The 18343-nt window shown below is 32.9% G+C and overlaps 1 pseudogene; it reads right to left on the reverse strand.

Moving 5' to 3' along the window:
• Nucleotides 1-1547: 1547 nt before the first annotated feature.
• LOC131040046 (sesquiterpene synthase Cad-like) lies at nt 1548-17429 on the reverse strand (annotated as a pseudogene).
• Nucleotides 17430-18343: the final 914 nt, after the last annotated feature.

Here is an 18343-nt window from a genome sequence, read left to right on the forward strand (position 1 = left end):
ATTTTGTTTTTTTAATGAATTTCTTGAAATTCATGCCAAAAAAAACCAAAACCAAAGAAAAAATTTCAGAACCCAAATTTGGTCAAAATTTGATAAATTTTATATGGAAATGGGGGTTTTGGGGCATTTTGAGTTCAACAATGAGGTCTGTTTGAGCTCAAAATGATCAAAAACAAAATGAGTACCCCAGATCCAATAAAAAACTCTGAAAAAACTTGAAACCCTCCTCCAAAAAATCTTCTGAAAAATCAGGAACAAGCAACAGTAGATGTAGGCTCTGATACCATGAAGAAGTTGAGGAAATACAATTTCAGAGATCCCAAGAACACCTGCATGCAAATACCTGTCACAAGAGAAGAATGGAGGCACATAAAGCAAAAAAGCATAAATGCTCTGAAGAAGAAAAATATCATTCAGAAAGGAAATCAATTTTATGAACAAGTACAATACAATCCTTATAAAAGGATAATAGCAACACTAAAAGTGTGCAACCGTAAAGAAACCCTAAAGGGATAATGTGTATTTAATAATTAGAATAATTTTTAAATGCCTACAATATTTATTAAATGCCTAAGTTTGGCTGAAGCATAGAGTTTAATAGACTAATAATTAAATAAATAATTATTAGCTAATACAAGATAACTCTAACAAAAACAAATGTAAATTATATTCTCTTTATGGAGGTATAGATAAAATTCATGATTTGGAGAAGAATATAAGAATTCCTAGGGAATCAAATAAAATAGTGACGTGAGTTGAATAAAATAACAACTCATGTTTCTTATTTATGGATATTAGCACAATTCATTAGATATTAAGAAAATAATAGAAATATTTTATACCATTAAAAAAAATTATTACAAGAATATCTTAAAATGTACAATGATTTAAGGGTAGAGGAAATTTTAATTTATGAGAAAATTAAAGGTTATTTATAAAGTGTTGACATATGCTCAAATATTAGCATGCCCATTGTATTTCCCATTTACTTTTATACCCACTTCTTTAATAGGAATGTTTTATTGACATGTTTTATACTCTTGTTTTAAGCTTGGCTCCTTGAAAGATTCCTATTATCATCCATTTCACTACTAATTTAATTGTTTTCCACATATTCATCACCAAACATCATTATTTCCCCATTGTTTGAAGTTAATTACATATAGTCTTTCCCCATCTCAAAGTTGCCATTTTATCATAAAGTTCACCATCAAAATAAAATGTTTTAAGATTAAATAAGTTGTAGTGAAGTGGACCATTAAATAATTTTTGTCATATGTATAAGTATATAATTTATGTTACATCCAAACAAAAATAAGTGATACAATATAAATTTAAAATAGATTTACAATAATAAAATGAGGAAGCCCTTAATTATCATGTATATATCAATGGTTACATGAAATTGTTCAATACTTTATTTTCTTGAGATCAAATTTTTCAAACACACTCAAGTTATAAATTTTTCACCCATTCATTTCTAGCTCTCCAATAGAAATTTTAAAAGAACAATAGCTTAAATAAGCTTTCTTGCTATCTCTTCCATTTTAGAGAGGTACTGACTCAATAAGAATTTTTATTATGTCATTTGTAGTACCTTGATGTGATATTGAGAACCCATCTATGTCCCTCCAAATGAAAACCACAGATCTGTACATGAAATCAAAATACAACCTCTTACAACAAGTTGGTATATCATGATCATAAAATAAACATTCCTTGTTCAACTCTTCTATGTTTAATTCAATAAGCACCCTCATATGATCTAGAGCCTCCTCCCTAGTTGTTCCAGGATTGTCTCTCATATAACATTCTATCCATGAAGTAGTCTCTCCATGCTCTTGTTCATGCTTTAACAATAAGAGGAATAAGAAGAAAATTGATATAATATTTTGTTAAAAATATAATTCATAATTATAATGGTTCAAAATACATAACTATTAAATATGATAGATGGATACCTGAAAATATTTAGTGTCGTCAATTAATCGACAACCCCAAGCTACACTACTTTCAAACTTATTCATTTTCTTTAAAATATAATCTAAAAGATAGGTGTTTATTAAAATCATGAAAAAGAGTGTTGCCAAAGGAACTGCAAAACTTATCAAGGAATTCTTTAACTATTGAGATAAAGTTGGATGATAGTGATCAGTGATCCATTTAGCATCTTGGAATTCTACCCAAATTGGTGTCTGCCACTGTAATAGGAGATTACAAATACACTATAAAACTAATAACATTAAATAAATTTTTTAAAAAATATTAAGCTCATGAAAGTTATACATATAGATTTTCAAACATCAATTTTGTACCAAACCAAAACCTATAACTTACATAGTCCCTCATCCATTGTTGCACATGTGGACCATGCATCTTTTCAGCCTCAATAGCTATATCCATATATGTTTTGTGGATAAATCAAAGTTAAATTTGCATATAATCTGAAAGTTGATCCATCATTGACATATCCCAACTACATATTGAATTCATAGTAAATAACTTGATATACCAAGTAAAATAAAAACATATAAATAACACATTGTATGATATTGTGATTATTATTTTTTCTTTCTTTTCAAAGTAGGTTATGCTAGTAACAAACTCTACAATGTACAACTTACTTGATCAAAGTCTCCCTAAAGGGCATGAGCTCATCAATTGTTTCATAAGTGTCAAAAATATCATCGATAATAGTAATGAGAGTATTGACTTTAGCATAACATAGTCTTGTTGTTGCGTACGTAGGCTCATATAATCCACATGTATATTAAAAATAATATTCCACATGTCGATGCCTAAAGAAACTTAGTTTCTTCACAATTGCCTTATCCCACCAACTAAAGATTTGTATCACCACAAATATATAACTCAATTTAAAGGATAAACAACCATGAATTTTTTTATGATTTTAAACTTTACTCACTATTTTGAGGGTAAACTAATGATCATGTATGGCATGCATGGTATATTGAATATCATCATTATGCTTTTGATTATTTTTCTTTCTAATCTTCTCTGAAATATTGTTGAGTTATACTTTTCAAAAATAATATAAAAATTCATATTAACTATAAAAAAGAATTTAGATAAAGTTGTATTACTTAGCCAAATGTTTGAGTATATTTTGATGATGGGATTGCAAGATATTGAAATCCTGGGTAAAAGTACAAAGCCGTGTCACACTTTTATAAAGGAAATGGTCAATGTTGATTCAAAATTTTAAATTAAATCAATAGAAAGTGAAATATATGTTTTGAATTTCGAAATAATGTAAACTAATAAAATTTATATGCTTATGTCTATTTTATGTTTGTAATTTTAACAAAAATTTTAAAAAATATTTGAATGTAGTTTTTTATAAAGTAAACACTATAATTTAGTCACTGAAAAAATGTTGAAAATGAAGTTACACAAGCCACCACACTTTATTTAGTAAGTTTTACCTTTTTTCTTGATTTTTTTGGTATATTGATAACTTGAAACTTTAGTGCATGTATAAAGTTTTTACTATTTTTTTATAAATATATATATTTTCAATAAATTTGAAAAGTTGCGTGTGCTGAAATATAACTCTTTCCAATTCCCAACACCTTTTTTCTTAATTCTTAATTATTTATCCAAATTAGAAAATAATTATATCATCTTGACATAGATTCTTTTCTCTACTGCATCATATTTTTTTCAAATTTTTTAAATAAATTTTAGTATTTTTCCTTCACAGGATAATCAACCTTATATTTTGGTGCTGATGACCTACTTTCAATAAAAAAAAAATATAAAATATAAAATCTAATTAAAATATTAAAAGATATATATTTTGGAAAATTCACTTATAGATATATAAAAGGGTATTTTTACATTTCAAAATAAATATTATTTATAAAAGTAGGAGTTGTTGAAACATCAAGTTTTTTTTTGTTTTTTTTGTAATTAGACCAAAAGTAGTATAAAATATGCATTTAGTAGACACTTCCAATTGGAAAAATTGTGGCCCATATATAACTTAGCTATAATGAATCTATATAGACCATATGTTTGAATTAAATTATTTTTTAGTTAGAATTGCTTAAATTCACTTGTGTTGATAAGTTAGCCTGAAACATGACAATTTTGTGCTTTTACTCTGTTAGTTCTAAAATCCTTTTGATCCATTCACTTGGTACCCTGTAAGAAATAATTATCAAGACAATTTAGATATGATACCTTAGTTGAATTTTATATCTATTTTAAAGGGGGGTTTTGGGCCTACTTATAAATTCCCTCTATCAACATCCAGGCATTTGTGTCTTGTCTAAATATGTGGATAGTGTTCCATGCCTCCCACCTAGGTACTTTGCATCTCCATGGGTATTTCATAATATACTCCACCTACATGAAACATAGAGTTATGATATCCTAAAATTAATAAAACATATAGTATGAACTTGAATAAACATAGAAAAACAAAAGGAGAGTTTGTGTGCTTGCTTCTACTAGAATTGGGGTTTTATCTTTTAATTCGTGACTTTTTTTGAGTGCTTGTATTAGGTGCTTGGTAGCAATTGCTTTAGCCTCTCTCATAATAGTCTCTCCTGGAAAACATATCTCAGAGGCTAGATACAAACTCAACATGATTCTTATTTCACTTTGAGATTGTCTTAGAGGGAAATTGAATTCTCCCTTTTGATCCTTGAACTTCTCAAATACATCTATTGGATTCATAGCACAATAATATAAGACAAAACATATCCAAAGAAAAAGATTTATGCATATTTGTCTATTATTAGACATGAAAAACAATATGAAGTATTCAAGAGAAAATAGACACATACTTGGAGACACAAGGTATCCATTCAAACGAAGAATTCCATGATGAAAAAGTAGCTAATAGTAACTGTGCCATTGATTCCGTTTAAAAATTGTTCTCACGACAACAATTTATCCGTATTTGTTATGACCAGGGCATAATTACTCTTAGCTATTTTTTTGGCATTTATTCTATTGAAAAAATGTTCACTCGATATAATTGATTTTCATTGTTGATGGGAAATGTACTTTTTACCTTTGAAACATCTCTGCAATATGATCGACCTTTCATTTATGGTTTTATCTATTTTTTATGATCAAGGGTGGCAGAAGTATATTGGTGTTGAAACAAGTGTTTTGGATTAAAACTAGTAATTGTATCTTGGTTTGCAATGGGTATGTTGAAGAGGGGTGGAAGGACAATTAGGGAAAATTTTGGTCTATTTTTTGTCACATTTGTGTAGTTGGTAGGAAATTTAGTGAATGATGTTATTTTCACAATAAATATTTCAAGGGAAAAATGATAGCTTCAAATCAACTATGCATCCACTTATAAGAATCCAAACATGACCAAAGTAAAACCTTTGAATTACGAAGATAACCAAGATCCATTACCAATTGGCTCATGTTATGTTTACAATAGGGAGAGAGGGGGAGAGAGAGGGAGATATTGGGAAAGAAAGAAGGAGAGATGGGGGGGGAGAGTGAAAGAGAGAGAGGGTTAAGGGGTAAAAGTACAAAGTTGTGTCACACTTTTATAAAGGAAATGGTCAATGTTGATTCAATTTTTTAAATTAAATCAATAGAAAGTGAAATATATATTTTGAATTTTGGAATGGTGTAAATTAATAAAATTTATATTCTTTTTTCTATTTTATGTTTGTAATTTTAACATAAATTTAAAAAATTATTTGAATGTAGTTTTTTATAAAGTAAACACTATAATTTAGTTGCTGATAAAATGTTGAAATTGAAGTTATAGAAGCCACCACACTTTATTTAGTAAATTTTACCTTTTATTCTTCAATTGTTTTATGTATATTGATAATTTGAAACTTTAGTGCATGGATATATTTTTTACTAATTTTTATAAATATATATTTTTCAATAAATTTGAAAAGTTGTGTGTGCTGAAATATAACTCCTTCTAATTACCACCACCTTTTTTCTTAATTATTTATCCAAATTAGAAAAGAATTATATCATCTTGAGATAGATTCTTTTCTCTATTGCATCATTATTTTTTTCAAAAATTTTAAATAAATTTTATTATTTTTCCTTGACAAGATAATTGACCTTATAATTTAGTGTTGATGACCTACTTCCAATAAAAAAAAATATATAAAATATGAAAACTAATTAAAAATATTATAAGATAAATATTTTAGAATTTCCACTTATAAATCTATAAAAGGGTATTTTTACATTTCAAAAAAAACATTATTTATAAGAGTAGGAGTTGTTGAAACATTGAGTTTTTTTAATTTTTATTTTTTACGGTAATTAGACCCAAAGTGGGTATAAAATATACATTTAGTAGACATTTCCACTTGGAAAAGTTGTGGCCCATAAATGACTTAGCTATAATGAATCTATATAGACCATATGTTTGACTAAAAGTAATTTTTAGTTGGAATTACTTAAATTCACTTGTACTGATAAGTTGGCCTAAAACATGACACAATTTTGTGCTTTTACCCTAAGGAGATAGAGAGAAAGATAGATAAATGCATATATAGACAAAGAAAGAGAGGGGAAAATATAGGTGTAGAAAGAGATGGATAAATAATGAAGAGGAGGGAAAGGGAGAGATGGAAGAATAAACATGGAGAGATAGAGATAAATAGGAAAATAGATATACATATAGAGGTATAGAAAGAGTGAGAGGGAGAAATGGATGGATAAAGAGAAGAAGGCATGTCTAGCTTGATAAAGAGGAGAGAGGAAAATAGAGGTAGAGATGAAGATAAAGGGAGAGAGGAAGAGGGAGGAAAATAGATAGAGAGATAAAGATAAAGAGGAAGAGTGAGAGATATAGAGTGAGAGCGATAGAGAGGGGGAGAGATAAATAGGGGGAGATAGAGACAAGGAGACAAAGAGGGAGATACATAGATATATTGGAAGAGAAATAGAGAGAGATAGAGATAGAGATAGAGAGACAGAGAGATATAGAGGTGGAGGATATGGTGAGATATAGATAGTATGTGATATAGAGAGATAGAGAGGGATAAGGAAAGACATAAGGAGAGAAACAAAGAATAAGATAAAGATAGATATGGAGATTGAGATGGAGATAGAGGGGGTAAAGATAGAGATAGAGGGACAAACAAGGAGTGTATGCATGGGTATGAGTGAGAGAGATAGATATATAGAGAGAGATAGAGACAGAGATAGATATATATAAATAGATAGAGAGCGAGGGAGAGAGTTACAAAAGTAGAGAGAGGAGAGAGGAATAGTAAAGATTTATTAAAAAGAGAGTGATAAGGAGAGATGAAGACAAAGGGAGATATAGGGCTGTAAAGAACAATATATAGATATATAAATTAGAAAAGGTAGAAGGCCCATAATAGATAAAGATAGATATATAAAGAGGGAGAGAGAGAAATAGAGAGAAAAAGGGAGACAATGGGAGAGGGGGAGGTAGAGAGATATGAGGATAAAAATATAGGAAATGATATATTGAAAGAGATGTGGAGAGATGGATATATAGAGAGAGATAGTGTATAAGAGATGGACTGAAGAATAGATAAATAATGAGATATAGATAGAGGGAGAAGGGGAGATGAGAAGATAGAGATAGTACAAGAAAGAGTGAGTGATAAAGAAGGTGATTTCTAGACAAGTAATAAAGAGAGGGACATGTATAGTGATAGAGACTTAGAGATAGGGTGGGAGAAATAGGGACTATGTGTGTGAGTGAGTTAGAAAGATAGAGAGATAGAGATAGGGAGGGAAAAATATGGAGTGTGTGTGAGTCAAACACAGATATGGAAATAGTATAATAGAGAAGGTGGGAGAGGGATGGAGGGATAGAAATAGAGAGAGGATAAAGGAGAAATATAGAGATGTAGAATGAGTAAAGAATAGGGTGAGAGGGAGAGATAGGGAGGGAGAGAACGAGGGAGAGAAAGCAATAAATATAGTGGGAAATATAAAGGGGGAAGACAGAGATGGAATGAGAGGTATGGAGATAGAAATAGGGAAGATAGATAATGATGAAGATAAAGAGGAAGATGTGTGTTCTAGTTGGATACTCCGAGAGTGTGGTTGGTTATTTGTAATGGTAAACATTGGTTTATATCATTAGAGTGATAGGTAGAGAGGGAAAGCAAGGGATATATGGTTAGAAAGAAGGAGATATAGAGATAGAAAGGAGAGATAAATATATAGATATAACTTGGGGAAGAGAGAGAGAGAGAGAGAGAGAGAGAGAGAGAGAGAGAGAGAGAGAGAGAGAGAGAGAGAGAGAGAGAGAGAGAGAGAGATGATGGGGATGAGGAGATATAATGATATAGGAAGTGATATAGAGAGAGGTGATTCATATATGGAGAGATATCCATTTAGTATTATTATATTGTAGTCTCTGTATATATACCTAGGCATACTATACTTATTATCACTATCATTAATATAGTGATGGAGAGATATAGTGAAATAATAACCATATACAATTATTATTAAATTTATTATTAATTAATATATAAATACCTATAGAGAGATATAAATGGTTTTAGAATATAAAATATGAGATATTGAATACAACTAAGTAAGCTCCATACTTATACACAATTTTTCCTTTGTTATAACTCTACAGTAATGTTCTTCTAAATTGGATTCTAATTTCTCTAAATAGAAAAATGTAATATTGATCAATATTTTACGAATACTATTCTATTTCCCTTTATTTGACCCTCGTGCCTATTAAAGTAGGAATTGCAAGAAATGGTAACCATTATTAGTTATTTTTTATACTTTGAACCAAACTTGTTAAGAATATAGACAACTAGATAAGTTGTCTAATATGAATATAAAGTCTCTCTATATGGTAGATGTATTCTCTTATTATAGTTATGCCCCTTACCCCATAGACATTTTCTATCTTTTACTTTGTTCCTAAATGACAAGCCAATCAATCATTCTCTAATTTTATCGATTAATAATATCAATATAATATAATTATATAATAATTAATACTTATTTAATAAAGCAATGTATAAATTATTATATGATATTTAATAAAATTTAGTATCAATTAATAAATTAAATATAATATAAACATTAAAAGTATGTAAATAACGTACATATTAATATATATTATATTACATAGATATTATTATATGATATTTAATAAAATTTGGCATCAATTAATAAATTAAATATTAATATAAACATAAAAAGTATGTAAATAACATACACATTAATATATATTATATTATATAGATATTATTAATACAATATAATATAAATATAAATATAAAAATATAACTATATATACATATACATATACATATGCATATACATATACATATACATATACATATACATATACATATACATATATATAACACACACACACACACACACACACACACACACACACACACACACACACACACACACACACACACACACACACACACACACACACACATATATACATGTAAAAAAAGTTGTTAAATAGTTATGAAGTCCGATAATAAAATCTATAAATTTGTTACTATTTTTTTCCTTTATTTACATGTTTTGTTTTATTAACTTAATTTTTTTTCTAACCATGACCTTAGTTTTCAAATGTTACCAAATACATGGAAACTCACTTTCTCAAAAAGTGAGAATCCCAAATCTTTTGTGGATTTTTGCCCAATTGCTTTATGCAATACATTATACAAAATTATTACTAAGGCTATTTCTTTGAGGCTCGCCAAGCTCATTCCAAAGATTGTCTCGAGTGAACAGGGGGGTTTTGTCCCTAGTAGGGAAACGAAAGAAGAGGTCATTGTGGCCCATGAGATTCTGCATTCTATCTCTCAGTTGTCTATTCTGGCTATGATTCTAAAGTTAGATATGATGAAGGCTTATGATAGGGTAAGTTGGCAGGTGCTCTTGTGCGTGCTTAAGAAATTTGGGTTTGGGATTAAATGGGTCAAATGGATTCAGGCTTGTATTAGCATGACCAGGTTTTTAGTGATTTTGAATGGTTCTCCATGTGTTTTTTTCGCCTCATCTAGAGGGCTCATGAAAGGGGATCCGTTGTCGCCATTTTTATTTATTATTCTGGCTGAAGCTCTTAGTAGAGCCATCTTAGGAGCTAGGGATAGTGGCATATGGAAGGGGATTTCCATTCATCATATGGCTGCTAGTCATACTCATTGTTTATTTGCAGATGACACATTACTATTTGGCAAAGCTACCATGGGGGAAGCTAAGATCATTAATAGGGTCATTTTGGACTATTCTTTGTTCTCTGGTCAGAAGGTTAATCGGGCCAAGTCAAAAAATTTCTTTCTTAATGTTTCCCCTCTGGTGCAGTCCAGGTTGTCTCATTTTTGGGGTTTCTCTGTTGGCCAGTTCCCTTGTAAGTATTTAGGAATCCCATTTTTTACTAGTTCAGAGAAGCATAATTTTTGGGAACGGATCTCGGGGGCCATTTCTTCAAGAATACTTTCTTGGTCTCATAAGTGGTTATCTTTTTTTGGAAAAATTGTGCTCATTAGAGTTGTTTTAAATGTGGTTCCCATCTATATGTTATCTATTTTAAAGGCTCCTAAGAAAACTGTGGTTGCTCTGCATTTAGTATTAAGGTCTTTTATATGGAATGCCAATGTTAATAAGAAAGGTAGGATCCCTCTATTGGCATGGGATAGGGTTTGTGCTCTGAGAGACAAAGGGGGTGTAGGGGTTAAGGATATTGGTAAGTAGAATTTGGCCCTTGGTGCTAAATTATTTTGGAAGCTATATAAAAAACCCTCTTATAAGTGGGCATCTATTTTGTCTGCAAAATACTTGAAAAACAGTTCCAGGGAGGCCATTTTTACTGCTTCTTCACTCCCTAAAGGGTCTGCAATCTGGAATTTCATGGTTGAGTGTAGATCTGTCATTTTTCTAGGGTTGTCCTGGCTTATCCATAATAGTCAAAAGGCTAGGTTTTGGAAAGAAGTTTGGAATGGTTTCCTACACTTTCTAGCCTTAGGAATTGGTTGCCTCTTATGTCTTCCCTCAAATCTTCTTGGGGTATATTTGTGGCTGATTACTTTTTTGTGGATTCCTCGGGCCTCTTACCTGTGGCTAGATGGAAATCAATTGATTCTCTTCTGGTGGACCAAGATATTAAGTCTGCTTTTGTGAATGAGCTAAAGAAACGTCCATTACTCTTTTCAGAGGAGGAAGAAGAGCTTATTTGGACCTATTCAAAATCAGGGGAGTATTCGGTTAAAGAAGGGTATAATTATTTGTTTGTAGATGTTAAGGGGGAGGACTTGCCATATAAGTTATTTTGGCATGATGCCTGTCTTCCAAAAGCAGGGGATTTTGCTTGGTTGGCTATTTAGGATAGAATTCTAATTGGAATGAGATTGGATAGGCTTGGCATCACTGTTGTATTTCCTTGTGTTATGTGCGGAGGGTCTCTTGAATCAGTTGATCATCTCTTCCTTCATTGTCCCTTTGCTTCTCATTTTTGGTATTGGCTATCTAATAAGTTAAATTGGAGTTCTTCTCTAGGTAGTGACCTTAGGTCTCACTTCATGAGTTGGCCTGTGTTATATCCATCCTCATTCTATGCTTGTCTTTGGATAATTTCTCCTTCTGTTCTGATCTGGAAAATTTGGCTTGAGAAGAATAACATGATTTTTAGGAAACACTCTTCCACTTTGCAAGATGTGCTCTTCTGTATTAAAAAATTGATTTATGAGTTTGTCTTGGCCTTCATTTACAAGGGTATTAGTCTACATAATACTTACACACCATGGGATAATTGGATTACTAGGCATTGGCTAGCTTTATAGTCGCTCCCTTTGGTTGGGGCAATTTCTAGAACAAGGCCTTCATTAAATAGGAAAGAGGTGGTCTGGCTGCCTCCTCCATCTTCTAAGATCAAATTGAACTTTGATGGAGCATCCCGTGGTAACCCTGGGAAATCTGCCATTAGTATTGTGGTTTCTGTTAATAAGGCTTGTATTATTAAAGCACAATGTCAATGTATTGCTAGTGGGACTAATAATGTGGCCAAGCTTCATGCCCTTTCTACTAGGTTTGATTTGCTCCTTTCATTGCATCTGTTGGATGTTGTTATAGAAGGTGACTCTCAGGTTGTTTTCTATATGGTCACTAATCGCTCCTCACATTCTTGGCATCTCAAATATTGGTTGGATAAGATACTTGCTAAGCTTGAGTTTTTTAATTCCTTCTCTATAGTCCATTGTTACAGGGAAGCCAACAAGGTGGTAGAATTTTTGGCCAATAAAGCATTAGATGAAGATATCCACTCTTTGATTGATGTGGATTCAAGTATTTTACCACCTCAATTGGTTTAATCGATCCTAACCTATTAGCAGAGTCACGACTTCGTACCTTGTTGGTGATTATATTCAGGTATGCAGGTTAATGTGGTATTGGTGGCCTTTTTAGTCTTCATATCTCCTCACTAAGTCAGCATTGTTGTCTGTAATTCCAGCCAGGGTACGGGTTGGGGTATTTTGTTTTAATAGGTTGGGGTTTGTGGTGCGGGAGTGCCTTGTAACCTTGCTTTACATAGTTAAAAAATTTAAAAATAAAAACCTTGCTTTACATAGTATCATGTGCCTACTACCTGGGTTTTTGTTTGTTCGAAGTATGATTTCCTGTACAGCTTGCACGAGGTTTTATTTGTGATGATCTTTGATGCTTGTACTTCTGTTTGGGTAGCTCGCTTAAAGTTTTAATGATTGTTTTCATTTCTTCTTTTGCGGTGGCAGACTTGGAGTTACTTCTTTTGCATTTGGGGGATCTCATTCGTGTGACAATCTTGTATTATTTATGGCCATGTTTATTGTGAAGTAGTTCTCATCATTTTTCCTTAAGGTGGTGGCCTGTGGTTGTTTCTTTACACATTTACCATGGGCTTGCTTGTGCTGATATTATCCATTGTGTCCTTTGGTGGTCGAGCTTGTTCTTTCATAATGGCATTTGTTGCCTTTATAATCATGTATTCTCTATGTTTTTGCATTATCTCTTTTATGGCGTCTGCGGGCTATAGAATATTGATGCCTATTAAGTAGCATGACTTCCAGGACTCTCTTGATTTTGATGATGAAAAGCTTGGCCATTTGTTTCAGATTTATTCTCTAGATTTCTCTTTGGCTTTTCGCAAGGTTTTGGGCAAATGATGGCTGGTGGAAAATGCAGGTTGTTTTCTTGCTGAGGTTGCATCTCATTTTTTCACTATCTGTATGGACTTGCTCCTGGATTCTTCTATGGTTAGGGCACTTTTTGATGCATACTTCCATCCCTATTTCTATACTGCTGCTGATTTGGATAGTGCGTTGTCTCTCTATCATTTTGAATTTGGCAATTTTGATTATGGTGGTTTCCTACATCATTCTCAATTGCTATCTTCTAGCTGGCACATGGAACTTCTTTCAATTATAAGGAATGGCTTGATTTATAACCTTTATGATGATACTTTGTTTGCTTTGGTAGCTTTGTTAGATCATCTCTCGCCAGATTGTGTGGCAGTAGCTGTCAATGTATTTTTTCAGGTATTCACTTTCTCTTGGACTTGATGAAAGCAGTAATGTCTTCGCCAACTTTAGTTTTGCCTCTTTTGATGGTGCCTCCTACAGCTCTCAATGATGATGTTATCCTCCCTTCTTCTCCTCCATTGGAAAGTACTAGCTCATGGTTTCTGCATTCTTAATGTAATTCTCTTAGTCAGAGAAAATTTTGTACTCAATATAGGGGGCTGGGTTTTTTTGTTGCCCATTATGATAATTGTGTAATCTTGGGTGGGCCTCTTATCTAGTTTTTATGTATGAGGAAAATAGTAATTTGAGTCTAAGGAAGAAGCTTATCCTTGTAGGCCTTAAATACAACTTCTCATTGGAAAATGGGAAAACTATCCACAACTGATGATGAGGCAACAAAATGGAAGGATAACCTTGAACCAACCAACCTCTAAGGCTCACAAACTCAACCAAATCCCTACTACCAAATGTCCTTACACAACATCAAGTCAAACAATGGTTCAATGACACTAAACAATACCTTGGGAGACTCAAAGGCTCCAATATGTCCACTTACAAACAACTAACACTCTCAAGTCTTGTGTGACTATACATACCCTTGCATACATGAGTAGGCTACTACTAGGCTTTAGGGGTTTGGATGGACCACTTGACCAATTCAATACAACAACCCTTGGATGGTTGTTCTCACAGCAACACAAATGAAGCACGATTTCATGGTTTAGACCCACTAGAACATCAATTTTTACTCACTTGTCCACAAACAAAACCGGTTGCAATTAAGCCTTGATTTGAAGGAATTGGGTGATAACATTTGACACCCTGAGGATCTAGGTGAAAAAATTATATTTTGAGACACCCTTTTGGGAGTTCTCAACAATATCTCACTTTTTGGTGCTAGACCAACTTGCAGATATCCCAACCAATATTGCACTAACAGACCTAATAGGACTATTAGACTTATTTGATTGAATGCCTTCCACAATTTGGTTTCGTTCTCCTAATTAGTGACCATCACTGACCATGAAACGTTATTTAAACCTCCAAAGTAGTCTTCTACCACATTCAAACCCCTTTCTAGGGCTCTACCACTCAATTCTCACGCACTGCACTCATCAAACCAGACTGCCACATAGAGATGCCAGACATAGGGTTAGTTCTGCATCCTCTTCACCCTGTTGTGTCCTCTTAATGGTTTTAGGAATTGACATATGATACAGTGGCCTATCATCTCCTGTAATGACAGAGTGTGCAGTTAAGGATTGATAGGCCAAAACCCATTATTGCAGTAAAAACCTAGGGGTTTGAGGGTTTTAGGCTACCTGGCAGAGATTTGGTTTTAGAATGGGGCAGCGATAATTTCAATAATTCACACCGAATGAAAAAAAAGGTAAAACAATCTAGTTTCAGGATCTATGCCATGAGCATTCTTTCTAATCCACCTACAATATACAATCAATAGAAATTAGACAGTTTCCTGCATTTCCAACAGTTTTGATGCTTCAATTTCCTTTCCAAATCAATCAAATCAACCCATCAACCAACTTACATATTTTGGTGTTTGGAGTCCTTAAAGGTGTCACCCCAAATGAACACAACCTCCTCCAACTATTTTTCAAACTGAACGGACCGTTGGAGAATCACAACTTACAAAAAGTGCAAAATTGTCATGACAACGAATTGACAATATGACAATTTTTGCATTATTCGACCAACTTAGACTTATGACTATCATAGTCTCCCAAAATGATTACATTTGATTCTAAAACATCAAAAATGACTCAAATAAACCTTTGGTCACTTGATCCCTCAATTTAGACCATTGTGACCCTTATTGACTCAATTTGCTCTACAAGACCCTAGATGACAATTTGACCCATTGTGAGATTTTGCCAAGATCTAGAGGCAATGGAAAGCACAAATAAGAGAGAACAAAATAGATGATAGGAATAAATTGTATTCTATCAAGATGCAAAATGTGATCAATTAGATCATTACAAGATGTTCAATGAATGCCCATGATTGTCCGTTCAAACAATGTAGATGGGCCTGCTTATATAGGCAAGGCTTATGGATATGTGAGCACACAAACATGACATGTGGCTCAATAAGAAACAAGGGTAGGTAGGAAATACATGTGGGTAGGTAGGAGAAACAATATAATATTCCACATGAGGTGGAATGTAACAACAAGATAAGATCAACACCATAAAAGGTGGAGATTCTCCTACACACACTATCCCAATGTGGCACAAACACCCAAGTATGTCATACCCAAAATACTATTAAATGCATGTACCTAAGTAAACTTAAGTAAAGTGTAATAATATCCATGATGAATAATTATTTACACCAACATCCATACATGGACAAACCCGTCACACTCCTAGGACAATGAATTACAAAAAAGGACCCATAGGGTCTTATTACATTCATCTTAGACTAAATAGAAAATCATCTTGTCTTTGGCTCATTCCTTCATAGGTAGGCGCTCCTACACCAACAACTCATTCTTTGTGAGTACTATTTAATATAAGATTAATGTAATGTGTATTTTGTCCATGACAAATTTCCAAATTGTAATGACATTTCATTCTCCATTAGGAGTAGTTTGGGTGAGAAACCCCTAAAACATGTCTTCCATGAATTCTATTGATTAATATCTTATTGAAGATTAAAAGTTTGAGAACACTTCAAATTTGAATAATCTAAAATATAAATATCCTTTAGATAGAAAATCTAGTTACTTTTCTATTCATATTTTTTCATTAAATAGGGCATATATTTCTTTTCTAGATAGTCCATGTCATGTTGTAATAGTTGATTTGTTTCCATAGAAATATATATTAATAATTTCAGTACTCTTAATTAGCAATAAGACTATTATGTCATCTCTAGAAGGCATTCAAATCCATGTTTGAAAATTGATGATTTTATAGATAGTCATAGTTTGTGTACCCATCACCAATTTTTTCATAATTACAAATCTAAATGTAAAATTTGAGACACTTTCACTAATAACTGTTAATAGAAAATGTATACAATATATTATTTTTTTCAATTTGATGATAAATCATGAAATATGATTTGTATATATTTTTATTTGATTACGTGTAAAAATGTACTCCCCTATAAATAGATTTGATAGAAGCTGTCTGCTCTTCGTAAAATTAAAACACATCTCATACATCATATCATCATTTCAACATATAATACCACACATATTCTTCATACAAAAAATAGATGTAAATTCTAGGGTTCAATGGACCTCACAACAACCATTAACTTCTGCTAATTTAAACGAGTAGAATAAAAACATAATAATCAACACAAAACAACAAAAAGAAAAACAACACAAAATAAAGACATGAGACAAGAATTTATAGTGGTTCGGCAAATGCCTACATCTACTCTTAAGTAGGGAAATATAATATATTAACTATATCCAATTACACACAATACATAGACTGCACACATATATTTATACATTCATATTCAGGTATGAATCGAAGAGTCTAGAGAAGTCGAATGGTCATGTGACCTTTGGGCTACACATACCCAACAATCTCCCCCGTGAAGTCCAACCGGCACTGCCATGCACTGTGGCATCCCCTGCTTCCAAGTCAAAACTTACAAAACTAGACCCATGAAAGGTTTTATCTTTTCTAGAGACTATTCACAAACACTATGAATAAGCCATCTCCATAACAGATCTGAGTCAAAAACATCTTCTCGTATGCTCCCCTTCACACTGAATAAAGCATCGAAAAGATCATTAACTGATTCTAAAATGAACCCTCCATCTAGAAATGAATCCTTAAGCACATACACGATATGGTCATCTGCTCCTATGCTCCCTTCCTCTACAACCCTGAAGAGACCATCTACAAGCCTATCACATTCCTCTGGTAACCCCATAGAGAATCATTGCATAAAAATAGTGTTCAAGACGACCTAGTTTTTAGCAGCATCTTCGATAAGACACTTTCTGTCTGTGAAGGCAACATAGGAGGGTATCAACCTATCTCCCTGATCATTGGAAATTATCTCCCCTCGATCATGTTGCCATACTGCAGCGCAATTGTATGCAGGCCTGGGGGCGATGCCCACGGCCTTTCCTTTTCCCTTTTCCATAGTCACCATTCCACGCAAATGGGTGTCTTCATCAGTGGTCTTGAATTCATAAAAATCTTCTTCAATTGTCAAAAGAGAAGCATTTGGAACGGATTGACTCTTGCTCTGCCCTCCCCCAGCTAACATTTCCATCGCATGCTCAGTGTAAGCAATAATCTTGAAAGGCATTCAACCAAGCCCTCTGCGTGTGAGACTAAATGGATATATATTGGCCAAAGGATCAAACAAGTTACTAATTTCTGCACTATCATCCTACTCCATGGCGCTACTTTGGCTACTACTTTGTGCTACCAAGGAAGAAGAATAGGTGAAATTAGTCTTGGCATAGTTGCGATAAAAGCTAACGTGCACCATGGTTGCCGCAGAACTTCCTCTGCCTCTGCCTGTTGTTCGTCTCTCCCCAATCGCCGCTCCTATTTCTCTTTGCACCTGCCACGGGGGGTCCTCTATGTCGTACTAAAAATAGTCCACCGACTCTACTTTATTAATGTCTTCCATTCTGTATTCCAAAGACGAGATCTGGAACTGCACGACACCAAATTTGGCATTTCCAATCCTGGATAATTCACCTTGCAGAGCTCTATCTTGCGAACCAAAATTGTTGAGGTGGGATGAGCCAACGAAATTTGTAGAGGTTAGCTTTGCAACCGCAATATCCTGCGTAGTGAGCAAGATGCTCTCAGTGGGCTCCTCAAGCT

This window comes from Cryptomeria japonica, chromosome 10 (assembly GCF_030272615.1).
Source record: "Cryptomeria japonica chromosome 10, Sugi_1.0, whole genome shotgun sequence".
In the NCBI taxonomy this organism is placed as follows: Eukaryota; Viridiplantae; Streptophyta; class Pinopsida; order Cupressales; family Cupressaceae; genus Cryptomeria; species Cryptomeria japonica.